Raw genomic sequence first — 16,654 nt, 5'->3', positions numbered from 1 at the left:
ACCCGGGAGGTATGCTGCTGTAATGGTGATGTTGTGTTTTATGCACCAATTCCATAGTTTTAAGGCCTCTGTGCGTAAGGAGTGGGAACGTGCTTCACCCTTTTGGTTTATCTAGAACATACACGCAATGTTGCCTCGTATAATAGGGAGAAAATGTAGGCACGTATTGCGAACCGCGCGTACAGGTTGATGTGTAAATGTGTTTCCCTGGAGGACCACATGTCTTGGATTATATGTTAGTTTAGGAGAGCTCCCCATCTGATCAGTGAAGCATCTGTTGTGATTTGTATGGATGGTGGATCCTGTTGGAACGGGATGCTTGAGCAAATGTTTATTGGGTTTGTCCACCATCGTAGTGAACGTAGAACCTCTGGGGTCGGTGTGAGTCTTTTGTTTAGGCTGCACTGTCGTGGAACATATACCGAGCTCAGCCAGCCTTTAAGGCAAAGCATGTGTTGTCTGGCGTGTTTTACAATGAAAGTGGTGGCCACCATATGTCCCAAGAGTTGTAGCAGGTTCGTGCAGACACCCATGGGCTGTCAGAGACCACCGATATGAGGGAGGTCATTGCTGTGTGAATCGGGGCATCGGCAGTGATGCTTTGGCCTCTGCTGAGTCCAGGTGGGCTCCTATGAAGTCCAATTGTTGTAATGGAGTGTGACGGGGTGTATTAGCCCCGCACTGGTACAGCAGGGGTTAACTCTTCTCTCTTAGGAGGCCACACCCCCTCAGCTCTGCTGGGCATACTCCAGCTGGAAGCAGGGTATGAAAGCCAGCAGAGCAGCTCTGTCTGGGCTGACCACCGGAAGGAAAGGAGGTGTGTCGCTAGCTCCTGCGGGAAGACCGCCTGCACTGCAAGACATAGAGGCCAGCCAGTCAGAGACGGATGCCGACACACTGGCTTGGGATGGCGCAGAGAGCGGAGAGACCGGAGAATCCCAGAGACGGACAACCCCAGAGACAAGGGTAGGAAGTAACCCACAGAGGTTTTGTGGGGAAACAGTCGCAGAACTGGAGCAAAGCTTGGCATGTTTCAGATGGAGCCCCGCTGAGCTGGTGGCAGGCAACCCCGCCACCAATAGGGCCCTGGGTTGCAACCCGGTGGAGAGAGTGGGCACGGGTTCCCCTATCCTGGCCACCACCCACCCCAGGTTGATGGCCCTGCTCACCAGTATTACGGACTCTGGCTGCTAGGCTGCACTGCCCTGAGAGTGAGGGCCATATAATTGATTCTGGCCATTGGGCCACACTACCCTGAGAGCAAGGGCCATATCCCTGACTCTATTAGGCTGCATTGCCCTGAGGGCAAGAGCCACATTATTGATTCTGGCCACTAGGCCGGACTGCCCCAACAGCAGGGGCTGTAGTACTCACTTTGGCCACTAGGCCAGACTGCCCTGATAACTGGGTCCGTATCATTGACTCCGGCCGTCAGGCTGAGTTGCCCTGATCACAAGGGTCGTCGGACTAAGGCAACAGGGTCACGCAGCCCCGAGACCAGGGGAAGCCTACAGACGCAACCGCAGGGCCGGAATGCCCCCACCTCTTCCCCCACAAAGAGTGACGGGTGTATCAGCCCTGCGACATGGAGTTAGGGTAGGTTTATTTTCATTGATTTGCAGCCCTAGGGAAGGAAAAAGAGATCATTACTCGAGTAATACGTAATGTTTCTGGCAGTGTAGGGCCTTTTAGCAGGCAATCATCTAAGTTTGGGAATATCAATATTCCCTGTCTGCGCAAATGAGCAGCTACTACCACTAGGGTTTTGGTAAAGACTCGTGGAGCCGTTAACAGTCCGAATGGCAATACTCTGTATTGGAAGTGATCTTGTCCCACTGTGAATCGTAGGAATTGTCTTGAGCGGGATGGCTGGTAATGCAAAAATACGCATCTTGTAGGTCGAGGGCTGAGAACCAGTCCTCCTCTTCCAGCACAGGAATCATAGAGTTCAGTGTGACCGTTCTGAATCTGTGGGTACAGACAAATTGGTTCAGTTTTCTGAGATCTAGTATGGATCTCCAACCTCCATTTTCCTTTTGAGTCAGGAAATAATGGGAATAAAAATCCTTCTCTCTGTGTTGTGTTGGAACATGTTCCATGACCCCTAATTGTAGAAGGTGATGTACTTGTCTCAATAGGTGCTTGTGAGAAGGGTCCCCGAAGAGAGATGGGGAAGAGGAGTGGGTAGGTGGAATGGAGGTAAAGGGGATGGTATAACCCATTCGAATGATCTCTAAAACCCAGTAGTCTGTGGTAATAAAGGCCCATGCATGGTAAAATGGTCAAAGCCGATGACCAAAGATTTGGATTGTTCATTCCATTGGCACTAGTGGTCACGGGAGGTTGGTCAGATCCTCGACCAACATTTCAAAATTGCATCTGGTTTGGTGGTGCTTGGGACGTCTCTGTGGTCTGTGCCTTTGTCTTTGATTGTCATATGGTCTCTGCTGGCATTGTGACATGCTGTCTCTGTTATGATTGTAAGGCTGGTCTCTGCGTCTTCTGTTAGGGTGTGTGTAGATCCCGAGGGTCCTCAGTGTGGCTCTAGAGTCCTTCATGGAGTAGAGGACCTCATCCATCTTAGCTAAGAAGAGCTTGTCCCTGTCGAAGGGGAGATCCTCTACTTTGGTCTGGAATTCCCTTGGGATACCAGATGAGTAACTAGGATGCTCTGTACATGACAATGGCTATCGCCATTGTGCATGCTGCTGTGTCCGCCATGTCGAGGAATGCTTGGAGTGCTGCTCTAGCAATAAGTTGTCCCTCATTGATGATGGTATGGAATTGGTCTCTTTTCCCTCTGGAATTTCCTGGATGAAATCATTCATTTTTGTATAATTGTCGTGATTGTTGTTAGCAAGTAACGCCATTTAATTCGCCATGCAGAACTGAAGAGTTGCAGAAGAGTAAACTTTTTGCCCAGGATGTCTAATCTCTTCCAATCCTTGTCCTGTGGCGTGGATTTGAATTGAGGATGTTTGCCCCATTGGTTGACTGCATCCACCACTGAGGAGTTAGGTTGTGGGTGAGAAAAAGGAAGTCCATGCCTTTATTTGGCACATAGTATTTCCTGTCCGTACTATGGAGGGATGGTGGCAGGTGTTTGCCACATTCTTTCTGCAGGTTCCATCAGAGCATCATTTATGGGCAAAGCTATTTTTGTCATGGATGAAGTGTGTAGAATCTTGAGGAGTTGGTGGTGTATCTCTGGTACCGCCTCAAGAGGAATAATTTGGCTCTGTGCCACCTGCCGGAATAACTTCTGAAAGTGTTTGAAGTCATCTGTAGTAGTGAGAGGCGGGGGATTACAGCCTCATCGGGGAAGAAGAGGAGTTGTGATCAGGGGACGTTTTGTGTTCTGTGGTCTCATCCCTGTCTTCTTCCATGTCCTCTGTTACCTCAGAGGGCTCCAGTACTGATGTCATCTCAGAGCGTATAGCTTTCCTGTGAGAAGTGGGAGTCTGTGGAATTGAGACCTGTAGGCTGCCCATGGGTCCAACTGGGACCATTGAATGGGAAATGGCATGAGAGGGCACATCCATGGGTTAGCGAGCCATGGGGGCAGGTCCTTGGCTCTGTTCTGTGGGTCTATAATGAGGTTCCATGCCTCTTGGGGAGGAGTGTCCAGAAGAGAAAACTGCTGTCTTAATGTTGTCCTCCTCATCACTTCAAAAAGATGGAGTAGTGGGAGATTCTGGTTGGTCTGGTGCTGTCAGTACCAGCAAACAGGCGGTGCCGAGCAGTGGAGATCCGGGAGCAGAGGACACTTCCATATCTGATGAGTACATAAGGGGAATCAGTGCCATTGTATGCGGTGCCATATCCTTCTGCGCCACCGCATTAGGTGGAAGTGAGGCCAATGCCGACCTTTTGGGTGTAGCCTTCTTCGGTGCCATGGGCGTCAGACTTAGTGGTTCCGCAGTTGGGGCCAATGTGCTCGGTGCCGTAGGGGGAGCCATCACAGGTGATTGAGGTTGTGGTACCATGCCCTTTGCAGGAGTAGTTGGTACCATGGAAGAGGAGGCCGCTCTGTGGCTGCTACTTGACTCCTTGCTCCTGCTGGCAGAGCTCCCGGAGCAGAAGGTGCCAGAGGTGCTTGGTGCATCAAAAGTGCTCACTCTGGAAAAGGTTGGCACCATGGGCAGTGATCTTGCCAGAGACCATTTATTTTTTAATGGTTCTTGGGTTGGTGGAGATGTGGCTTTTTCCCTCAGTTTTGTAGAGGAATTGGCACTTAGTCTGTCCATGGAGGATGAAAAAAGGGGGGATGGGAAAAACAATTTTTTTTAAACGGCTATCTAACTAAGTTTAACTAACACTAACTATAACTATACTAATTAAAATAACAAATTACTAATAACTAGGCTATCCAACTTAATCTAATTTTAGTTGAAGGTTTTTAGTGACACCGCTAACGGACTCCGTCTCAAGCCAAGGACAGGTTGAGAAGGAACTGAAGGGGTCGGGGCACGCACGTGCTAGATGAGGCACCAGCAGCGACGCCAGACTGCTACTTCACACGTGCACCCCGCCCAGACACTGCTACCGAAAATCTCCATTTGAAGGCGCCGGGACGCACTGACACTCTTCTTCAGGTCTTGTACAGGTTTTTGCCAGGCAAAGGTGGTATATTCATCTGTTGGCCTCAGTTCACATGTAAATTAAGTATTGTAAGCCAACACAATGGAAACCCCCTTTGCATATGAAGTCAATATGAGGAGGCAAAGTCAACATGAAGTCAGCATGCCAGGAAATAAACCATAGAGAGCCATCCTAACTCTGGGGACAAACAATGGATTTGGGGGGGGACTATAAGGAGAAGGCAAAAGGACATCTCTTACCCTGCACCTGAAGAAGTAAGTGGGCAGTGCGATTACATTCATGAAAAGGGGATGCCAGCCTGCCCTGGTTGGAAGCACTGTAAAGGACATTTGGGCAAGATAAGACTGCTTTAAATAGGTGGATTACTTGCTAAACTAAGTTTAACCTCTAGGAAGTGTGTTATGGTTTTGTTGTATATGTAACTTTTCTGTTTCCATTATCCTTACTATCTCTTAAATCTTAACCTTTGATAATAAACTTATGACTGTTTTCACTATAAATATATCTCAGGGCTGTGATGGAATGTAGGAGCTCATCCTCAGTTGACTCAAAGAAGTTGGTGTGTACACTGTCCCCTTGGGGATGGCAAACCTGGTATTCCTGTGAGTAGCCAGTGACAGGGGCTGGATATCACAGGGGAACATTTCAAAGGGGCTCGGGGACTGGGTGGCGCCTATTGTTAACCTGCAAAGCAAAGTAAGGGCTAGCATTGCCCAGAGGAGAGTGCTTGGGTGGCTAACAGACTGGTACTGTCAGGAAGCTGACACCCAGTTAAGCACCAGCAAGTCTCTCTCTCACTGGAGGCAGGGGAGTGACAAGGTGACTCACAGTCTGGGGCACCCTGAAAAAACATCTCACTGTCTAGACTAGGGCATTGCCCAGTCTGGTTTTAAATGTGCCAAGCAATGAGGCTTCCAGAACTTCCCGTGGAAGATTATTCCATAGGCTAGTGTATCTCACTGCGGTTTGCATCAGCTCCCAAGTTGCAAATGACATTACTATATTGTTCAAAGTTCTCGCTGATCATTAATGAAAATATGTCAGGACCTCACACCAGTTTCTGGAGATCCCCTCCAGAGACCTCACCAAATTCTATACATTGCTGCTTATCATTGCTGAATGGATGTGATAAGAGCCCCGTCGCTGCACACACATTAAACTAGACCAGAGAAACCACTGGAGAAAATACCCTTGGGAACAATAACAAGTAAAAGGGGAGCTTATGTGGCTGACCTAACTCTGATTCAGTCAATGGAAAGACTCCCTCTGACTTGAATAGGAGCTGGATCAGGCCCAAAAAGACCTATTATTAAACACTATTATACATTTGTTAGCAACAATAACATACTTGACAGTGTACAAGATATAGCATTTAAACAGCCCCTACCTAAAGAATTTATAACCTAAAGGCTATTGATATACAAGATGAGACACGCTGGGAGGCCCAGAGGCGGTATTATCCTAGAATTATTTTAACCCATCCTTTCTCTCTCTTCCTCATCGATGTGATATTGGGACGGAGAGGGCATTGACTTATGTCCTCGTGTTTCTGGAAGCTTAGCCATCAGGAGGGATTTGAATGAGGTGGGACAGCCCCGCACACTGGGAATGAGAGATCATTGTATTCATGGAAGAAGGCACGAAGATGGGAATGGGAAAGTGCCCATCAGGCTGTGCATGTGTAGGCCTAAGGGAGGATGGTGAGGTTGTCCATGGCAAGGGTGGAGGTGGAGAGGGCTTGGGGAGGAAAAATAAGCAGCTCAGTTCTGGCCGTGTTGAGTTTGAGTTGGCAGTGGGCCATCCAGGATGATGTGTCAGAGAGGCAGCCAGGTATGCAGGGCTGGATCTGGGTGTGGAGAGGTAGATTTGTGAGTTATCTGTAGGAATGGTAGGTGAATCCATGGGCACGTCTTCACTACCCGCCGGATCGGCGGGTAGCAATCGATCTATTGGGGATCGACTTATCGTGCCTAGTGAAGACGTGATAAAATCGATCCCCAATGGCTCTGCCGTCGACTCCGGAAATCCACCGCGGCAAGAGATGGAAGCGGAGTCAACGGCAGCGGTCGACTCGCCGCCGTCCTCACAGCCAGGTAAGTCGACCTAAAATACACTACTTCAGCTACGCTATTCACGTAGCTGAAGTTGCGTATCTTAGGTCAACCCCTCTTCCCCCCCCCCCCATAGTGTAGACCTAGCCATAGTGAATGGATAAGGTCACCTAAGGATAGGGTACATTGGAGGAATGGGTGGAGGAACTGCTTGGAGCAAAAAACTAAAATATGTACCTCTTGATATTTTGCTTATGAGTTGTTTGTCTGTTTAATATTTGTCTGTCTGGTCTATTTAAATTACCATCTCTTTGGGTCAGTGATGTTTTTTTCTTCTATGTCTACACAATGCCTAGCACATAGGCCACAATGTGGCACTACCATAATGATGATGATAAAGGTGTAGAGAGAAATGATGGTCAGCTCTTTGGGACAGGAAATGTCTTCTTTCTGTTTGTACAGCACCCAGCACAATGAGATCTTGATTTGGGCCTCTGAGAATATTATTTATTATTATTAGTGCCCAGCGACTAGTGGGGTCAGCCACTTTTAGAGACTGAGGCCAGCTCCTCAGCTGGTATAAACCATTGACTTAAATGGAGTTATGCCAATTTACACCAGCTGAGGACATGAACTCGTTGGGTTTATAATCACAGTTACTGCAGCGCTGTGGATGTTGGGGGTGTGAATCACCTGTCCCTGTATGCCTGAAAGGCATGCCTTTGAACTGCACCCAGGAAATGATTGGCTACAATTAAAAAAAAATAATCTATAGAAAAACTTTATTTCTGTCCTGAGGTAAAAGAAAGAGGCTGGTGATTTAGGGCCTGATCCATCTCCCAGTGATGTCTAGGGAGAAATTTACACGGACTGCAATAGGAGCTGAATTGAGCCTTTAAGTCTGCAACTGACAAATATCATCCAAATCACTGAATCTTTCTGAAAAGCTCCCCTTTCCCTTGTTTTTCCCTTCCATGCACTCAGGAGAACAGCAGCCTAGATCCAAGTGCTTTTGAAACCGACTCCTCTTTCATACACTCACTAAACTATGTAACATTTATACAATCCAGCCGGCTCGGTCCCATAACTCCAGGCAATTCTGAAAGAAAGGGAGATAGCATCAGTATCACAAACCCAGTCTCACATCATCTGCTTTCATGCTCCAACCATCTTAGTGTTTATAGATCACATATCCCAACCACTTCAGTTCAGCTTGCAACTAGTTTTCAAGTCTGCAGGCTACAGGGAAAAGATATAATGGGCCATTCAGCTAGAATAAGGAAAAATAAAAAAAATCTTTACATACACAACCCGGTATTTGTTTTACTGTCCTGATCCTTCTATATTTCTCATCTGCCATTTGGGGTTTATCTGAGCTATTTTTAAACATAACTAATTGGCAGTTTATCTTTAATTCTTGACCATTTTAAAACCCACAGTGGAAATGTCAAGTGACCAATAATGTTGTTTCGAAATTTGTTGGGCATATTTTCTAGGGTGTCTTTCAGTGCTATATTATTGGGGGAGCAGGGGGGGGGGGGAATTCTTTGCATTCACTAGCCTGTAGTAATAAAAAACCCAGCCAGTACAGGATACAGCACCTTTAATTCAAGGATTTCGAGACACTTTAATAAATACACATTAACCCACCCAGCCTCTGACAGATATTATCATCTAGGTAGAAATGATTATGTCTGTTTTGCCATTGGGGAGATAGAGAGACAAAGGGCTGGACCAGCACCAGGCAATCCAGCCCGAGTAAGGGAGTAGCAGCCTAGCTCCAGAAGCAGGGCAGGGCTTGTATCGTGATTGAGATTCTCGGTCTGGGTCCCTGCTTCCCCCTTCTCCAATGCAGAAGGAACCACTCATGGGTGCAGCTTACTTACCCCTCTGTGCCAATTCAGCTGCGCTGTCAGTGCATTTGGGAAGGGCAGAGCCAGTGCTCCACCCCCTCCCCACCCACCTTGGACTGGGGGGAATGGCGACCTGGTTACTCTCCCTCCAACGTTGCTGCCCGCAATACGGGTAACAAGGTGTAAGCGGGCGGACTCACCCCTGCGGCACCTCCTGCTGGTACCTTCTGGGAATTACCTCTCTTCCAGCCTGAAGCGCCCTCTGCAGGCTGGTGTCCTGCTTGCCGCTGGCCCCCTTGACCCTCACGGACCCCAGTGTCCCTTTCTCTGGGTTGCTGCCCCCCCTGGCAGTACCCCCACACTCTCAGGTTCTGGGTCTCCCCACCCAGGGGAACCCCCACCCACTAACCCACCTCACTTCAGTCTGGGCTACTGCCAGTCACCATCTAACCCCACTCCCTGGGGCAGACTGCAGTATGAGCCACTCATCACAGGCAAGGGGGTTCGGACCTGCTGCCTTCCTCTACCACTCAGTACCTTTTTAGGCCTTAAACCAGGCCTTGCAGCCTGGGGAGTTGCCAGCCGGGAGCTCCCCTGGCTTTCCCCAACCCTGCTTCACTCCTAGTACCCTTTTTGCTGGGCAGCCAGGCCCTGTTCCCTCTCAGACCAGAGAGAGCCTTCTGAATGCCTGGCTGTCCTGACCTTTATAGGGCCAGCTGGGTCTGTTTGGGGCATGTCTTCCAGCTGAGACTGCCTCCCAATCAGCCCAGCTTTTCTCTCAGCCCTCTCCCAGGGGTGGCTTTAACCCTGTCAGGGCTGGAGCGGGTAACCACCCCGCTACACAAGGGCACAAAATGGGGCTCCTTATGCCCTCTTACTCCCTGCACAAGTGAACACTGAGGGTCATGATCTGTTCTAAAGAGTTGAAGTGACTTGTCCAAGTTCACACCAGTCAGATGTAGAACCAGAAATAGAACCCAGGCCCTCAATTCTGAGCTGGAACTCTTAGACCCATGACAACCCTTCCCTTTTATTTGCTTCTACATCTTTATGCTAGTCTCCTTATGCTGTGCTGAACTCTCTACCCCTGATCCAAACCCCACTGAGGCCAAGAGAAAGACTCCATTCACACTGCAAGCTTAGGGGGGAAAGATTTACCATTCCTAAAATTATCAGCATGATTCAAGGAGCCAAAATGTTCTTCTGCTAAGTAAAATGGTTAAAAATACAACAGTTTGCATAGGGATGTCTCATTTCTGCAGCTCTACTAATTTCATAGCAGGCAAGAATACGTATAATGGGCAGGTTGCTAGATGTCTTTACAGGTAACATTTCTTACGTTGTTTTTCAGGACTTTGATCGAGTGCCAGACAGATAACACACTGTACCCAAAAATGGCTCAGAACTCAATTTATCTTGAATGACAGTTGGGACTTAGGTGTGGTTTGTTTTGAGAACGATTTGCAAAGAGTTTAAGTGGCTGGAATGTTTCACCAAACAAATTTCTCCGGCAGAAAGCTTGTTTTTTAGGGTGTTTTTTTATTTTTAATGGAACCCAGTTTTGTCATTTACTTAATGACTGGAGTTAACAGAAATGTGTAGATGTTTTCGGCATCTCCGCAGGGTACAGTATGGGGCCAATAAACTGCTGCTATTATTTTTAAAAGTACAAATAAAATAAGCACAGATTTATGTATAACTGACTCTCTGGGGTTTTTCATTTAGTTTAGATCACTTTCTGGAAAAATACATCTTGTAGCTCGAACCAGTAAGAGATTCATATGCTCTGTGGATCAGGCACAGCGTGAGACACACAACACACCCTGAACAGTGCGGTACATAAGCTCTTCAGGTCAGGGGCTTTCTTTTTATTTCCAAGGACGTGGTCATTGTTAAACAAATAATTTTAAAAAGCCAGTGAAGTTACACCAGGGATGGATTTGACCCCAGGTCAACACTAATCTACCACAAATGTATAAAGACCAAGAGCAAGGTTCAGCTGGTGTGTGAGTGTGTGTGTGTGTGTGTGTGTGTGTAATAACAATGCAATGAAGAAATGCCACGACAGGTATCACTGAGTTGTTCAAAGTGGAGCTCTCCTAATCAATACTGACAGACCACTCCACTAAGAAAGGGAAGGCTGGTTTATGGGAATAGGACTGCTAGGAAAGAAATGGAAAATAAGAAAGACCGAATGTAATAAATATGGTACTGTATGTATTGTAAAAGTGGTAGTTAAATTATACTAGGTATGACAGGAAGATCTGTACCTTGCCAAGGAATTTTGTCATTTAATCATATTGCAGATAAATGGCATTTAAACGATTTGGTTTTGAATGTCTAGAATTGAGAATTAATCTGAACAGAACCAAATTTTATAGTAGACACCAGGGCCAGGTTTGTTTTTCAATAGCTTTTCCAGGGACCCCAGCTGCAGACTTCACAGGATAAACTGAAGACAGAATGGCTTGGAAATTCTGGAAAGAGCTCTACAGATCCCTAAGTTGGACACTGTTAAGAAAACAGAGACTGAATTACCTAAAATATGTACAGGGCTTCAATAATAACCTCATTTAAAAAAAAAAAGGCTACACAATAAAATTAGGCAAAATTTGTTGTCCAAAACTTTGTTTTGCAAGAAATGAATATTTGGGTCAACCAAAACATTTGTGACAGGTTTCAGAGTGGTAGCCGTGTTAGTCTGTAGCAGCAAAAACAACGAGGAGTCCTTGTGACACCTTGGAGACTAACAGATTTATTTGGGCATAAGCTTTCGTGGGCTAGAACTCACGTCATCAGATGCATGAAGTGAAAAATATATGAGCAGGTATAAATACATGAAAGGATGGGGGTTGATTTACCAAGTGTGAGTTTCACTGAATTGTTTCAATCCAGGAAAACACACACACACACACACACACACTCACACACAAATCCGAACAAATGAAATGTTTTATTTGGACAGTTTTGAAATGAAGCTTACTGATTTTTCAATTCAAAATTTAGAAATTTCCATATGTTTTATTTTTTAACATTGAAAACAATACAAGATGCTTGGAATATAAATGAAACATTACATTCAACCCAAAGCAATTTTTGTTTTTTGTTACTTTTCAATTCACCTAAAATTTTGAAAAAAATGTGATATTTTCCCCAATTATTTTGGAATCGCCAGAGAACCAAAAAATCCGTTCTTTGTACAGCTCTCCTCCCCAGTTCCTTGGCAGAAACCATTCTTCTGTAAGAAGTCTGTGTAAGTCGAAGTAACAAATCCTTCTCCTAGCTCTCCAGGGGTGGTGGGACCCCAATGAATCAGGCCTGATTAACTGAGCATGGTTTGGGGTGGTGATTTAGGAACTCCTGGTGGCAGTATACACTCACTGTCTGCAATGAGCCCAACTTGGTTGGGGCTCCCATGGGTTCCTGCACAGTGGGATTTGGGGGCTGAGATGGCAGGGCTGGTGGGTATACTGCTATACCAGAGGTTTTGAAACTGGGGGGCAACCCCCGGGGGGCACGGAATGTATTCGGGGGGGAGGCATGAGAAGCTTTAGGGGGGAAAAAAAAAACTTACTGTGCATATTTTACCCACAGCAATGAATAACTAGCAACGCTGATTCCTCCAGACACATCAGGTGCTCAGATGGCGCTGCATATTTTCATGGATTTCGGTGAAGCTTGCGTAGCATTATACAAAGTCGTTGCCATCTGCCCGTGAATCCGTTTGCCGCGAGGCGGTGTGCACATTTAACTGTAAGCATCGTCTACCATGGCACTTTTGCTTTTGCTCTTATCATGGCTCTGTTTGAATCAAGGCCTTATTGTTTTTAATATTCAATGAGAGTTGCGTGTTGATTTCTTTTATCGGTATATGTGCTTCTGCAGCGGGGTGTGTGTGTGTAAACTTTACAGATGCAAAGAAGGGGGGCACAATCACCTGAGTTAGAGACCCACTGTGCTATACTGATCCAACAGCTCATTGCTTGCTGCAGAGTGGAGGCATTGCAATTATGGGGTTGGGGTGCTGTTGAAACTTCAGCATTGCAACAGCAGCAGCTCTGCCGCTGTTACCCACCCTGTGGGGACGATTCATTCCATCTGTAATCGCTGCATAACACACCCTGGACCAAGGTTTGTTTAGCAATTCAGATTAGTCAGAGGTGGTGCAAAGCGATGGATTTAGCCCCAGTAAAGCTGTGATCGCCCAGGAGGAGACATTGCACCTTCTCTCCTTTTAGGGGTCTACAGGTTACATTTTTGAATGTGCCTAACAGACTTAGGACTGCAACATAAATCTCACTGATTTCAGTGTGACTTGGGCTCCTAAGTCACTTGGACAGCTCTGAACATTTTTACACCTGTTTTCCTTACCAAAGAGTGAACTGATTATTATTATTTAATACCCAGAGGCCCCAGTCAATAGAGCTCCATTGTGCAAACTCATACAAAGCCATTATTCCCGCCCTGAAGAGCTTATGGTCTAAGGAAACGGATACAACAGAAACTTTATTTGAAGCTTTACTCAAACCTTGCACCTATCCGGAATTAGGGCTTGCAGGCTACAGCTGAGCATGGGACTAGCTAGCTCCACCTTCCTAGTGAGCAATGGAGGACTTGCAGCTGAATCACAATTGGCTTGCAGCAGAATCACCTGATTAGCATGAGGAGCCACCTGGCATGCTCTTAAGCCCAGCAGCAGCATTAGGCGAATGGCTGTTCAAAGCATGCACCCACACAGCTGCATTTGTTCCTGTGCCTGCTTATGCCCAGCCCTGCTCCTGCCACGCCTCTCTTCAGGTGACCAGGTTCAGAGCCTCAGCTCCAATTTCTGACTTTGGCTCTGATCCTGGACTCCGTCGCCTGGGCTCTGACTCCGGTCCTGACCTTGGGCTCCTGCACCAGCCACTGGGCCTGGTTGCTGACAGCACCAAAGCTGACGCCAGTGGGATTTTTCAGAGCATTTCCTTTGCAATTGCTGAAGCCTTTCGCGTTGGTACAAGTGCTCTCTCCTTCTCAGGCCCAGCTCTCATGAGAATGGCCATCCTTGGCGTGAGACTCTCTGGCTAAGCCAGGGGAAGGGAGCAGTAGAAATCTCATGGGAGGGCTTGTTTTTGTGAGGTCGTCAGCTCTGTTTTGCAGCCCCAAGAGTTTTTAAGAAGAATCCAGACTTTAGGGAGCTTATCTCAACCTGACTCAGTCGTTTCAGGCCCAGAGTTTACAACAGTCCCTTCCACTTCAAAGGCTGTCTGAACGTCTTTGTGAGAGACCCCTTCTAGATAGTCTTCGAATTGCTATCACCCATCTGCAGTTAGAACACATTAAAACACAGGCTGGGCAGCTGTCCTGTGCAGAGATGGCATTTCAAGGTGGGTTCAAAACACACCCCCCCCTCCCCGCCTCCTAGGCATTGGTTTGTTCCAAATTAAAACCAAACCAAATCTCCATTCCCTTAGCACTACTCAGCCCTTGACTCTGCATTCCTCTGACCAGAAGGGTCACATCCACCTCCCTTATGTGGGCAAGGTGAATTGAACAGCTGCACCTGCTAGAGAAAATCAGCAGAACCCTGCCAACCTCGCTCCCCATTCTGTGGCCATGGGGATGAAAGCAGAGAGGGAAGAAGGAGGCCTTGCAGTAGTTAACACGTTAAGTATCAGGCAACAAAAGAAAAATCCAAGGCAATGCCACTTCCCGAAACGTCATATTGGGATACGTGAGTTTGGGGCTTCTGGTTCCATTGCCTTTCACTCTAGGGTTTCACTATTATACCCACACTATATCAGGCTCTTTTCGAGGGCAATTGCCTGGGGTAATGAGACAGAAAAAAGAGATGGGCCTGAACCAAACCCCAGTATTTGAACATCTCTCACCAAACTTTGGGGAAGTTTGAGGTCAGACCCACATATAGATCCAGTTTGTGGCTGATCCTACCTTTGTAATGGGCCACACCGAGCCCTCTGCCCTAAATCCCCCAATATGTAGGAGGGTTTGGATCCAGGGCCAAACATGAGCCCGACGCTAATATAAAACCTTTCGCCCCTAGGTCACTAGTTCAAACCCAGCTCAGGCTGATAGCAACTGACAGCTGAACTGTTTAATCTCATGGCTGTTGTGTAGCGTAGGAGATGTGAATTTCCTAGTCTCAGTCTATCTCCCAGTGGACATCACACCACCCCTTGTTGGCAGTCTCACCAGAAAGGAGAGGACTGAATGGGCACAAAGAACAAACTGCTCTAAAATGCTGAGAAGGGCTCTCTCTGGGTTAAAGTTCTGGCACATTAATAGAACAGCAGAGGAGAAGCTTGTGCTGGGAAGCAACACGGTCCAGTGCATAGAGGAGTAGAGCAGGGCACTGCTCTATTCCCGGCTCTGCCAATGACCTTGAGCAAAACCCTTCACTTCTCTGTGCCTCTTTGTATGTATCTGCCTTTGTAAAGCATTTTGAGAGCTTTGGCTGATGCTACATGAAAGCCACGTATTGCGGATGCTGTATCTGTTCCCTGGTTAAACAGAGCAGTTTCTGAGGCTGTTCCTTTGACACCTTTCACAAACACACACACACACAAAATATTGCTCCAGAGGGTAAATGCTTTACTAGAGATGCACTCTTTTCAAATACTTCCTGTTTCTCCTACCTTGACCTGGGGGAATGTCTCATATGGAATGGGACCTCCCATTAGCATCCATGAATGAGAAAATATAAATGTATCTGTCAAGTGGTATTAACTGCAGATCCAGCAGTTTGTGACCTTGGGGTCTGATCTGTAAACCACCGCAATCTGCACCATATCACAACATTGATACTTTCACTAACTGATGCCTGTCATGTTCTGCAAAGGAGGCAAACGGCTCTTTGAAGTTGCTGCTTTATTTTTTGAAGAGTTAAAAAAAAATTACAGCAGGAAATCATTTCTAGCCCCAGGGGAATGCTCAGAATTAAATCCTAAATTCTTAAATGCTTAATTTTTGTTTTTTTCTTCAGAAAGGAGAGAAAATACTTAATCTTTTGTGAACAAGAAGGTCGACATCTGCAGGCTAGAACCAAGACACACCTGCAACAATGTCTGTTCTATCAAGCTGAACGGGGGATTTAACAGGAATGGAAATACTGCTGGACTTTGGGGGCTTTTTCATATATAAATAATATCTTGCATATATACATATTGCCTTCATTTGGAGACCACAAACATTAGGATGTTAGCCCACGGCCCATCCACCACTTAAGCCTGATATTCAGGGGCCAACTTGCTTCCTGGTGCCATTTAAAGTTAGACATCAGCAGGTCTGGATAACTTGCATCCAAGAATTTTAAAAGAGTTGACCAAGGAGCCCTCTGGACCATTAATGTTGATTTTCCATAACCATCTTTATTATGGTAGAGCCCAAAGGCCAACCAAGAATGGGGCCCCATTGTACTAGGGATGCCTTGGAATACTGGAGAAATTCCAGAGGACCGGAAGAAAGTTAATGTTGTGCCAATATAAAAGAGCGAATAGGATAAAATGGGTAATTATAGACATGTCAGCCTGACTTTAATTCTGGTCAAAATAGTGGAACAGCTAATATAGGACTTAATTAATAAAGAATTAATGGATTACTGTCAATTAACTAGGTTTAATGGAACATAGATCTTGTCAAACTAACTTGATATATTTTGATGAAATGACAAGTTTGGTTGATAAAGGCAATAGTGTTGATGTAATAGACCTCTGTAACATATTTGATTTGGTACCACATAATGTCTTGATGAAGAAATTAGAATGATATAACATTAACATGGCATACATTAAATGGATTATAAACTGTCTGCCTAATAATTCTCAAAATAGCTCTCAAAATTGGAGAGAGTCCAGCAGAGGGCAACAAAAATGATTAGGGGGCTGGAGCACATGATTTACGAGGAGAGGCTGAGGGAATTGGGGTTATTTAGTCTGCAGAAGAGAAGAGTGAGGGGGGGGATTTGATAGCAGCCTTCAACTACCTGAAGGGGGGGTCCAAAGAGGATGGAGCTAGACTGTTCTCAGTGGTGGCAGGTGACAGAACAAGAAGCAATGGTCTCAAGTTGCAGTGGAGGAGGTCAAGGTTGGATATTAGGAAAAACTTTTTCACTAGGAGGGTGGTGAAACACTGGAATGGGTTACCTAGGGA

The 16,654-nt window shown here is 46.4% G+C and overlaps 1 long non-coding RNA gene across 1 annotated transcript; it reads left to right on the top strand.

The window, feature by feature from the left end:
- Window positions 1-819: 819 nt before the first annotated feature.
- On the top strand, window positions 820-16,124 carry LOC117871918. Its single transcript, XR_004644357.1, has 3 exons — window positions 820-966; window positions 12,101-12,259; window positions 15,489-16,124. It is a non-coding gene; the product is annotated as an uncharacterized LOC117871918 (long non-coding RNA).
- Window positions 16,125-16,654: the final 530 nt, after the last annotated feature.

The sequence above is a fragment of the Trachemys scripta genome, chromosome 1, assembly GCF_013100865.1.
Source record: "Trachemys scripta elegans isolate TJP31775 chromosome 1, CAS_Tse_1.0, whole genome shotgun sequence".
In the NCBI taxonomy this organism is placed as follows: domain Eukaryota; kingdom Metazoa; phylum Chordata; order Testudines; family Emydidae; genus Trachemys; species Trachemys scripta.
Note: the sequence above shows the minus strand (reverse complement) of the source record. Positions and strands in the feature narration are given on the sequence as shown.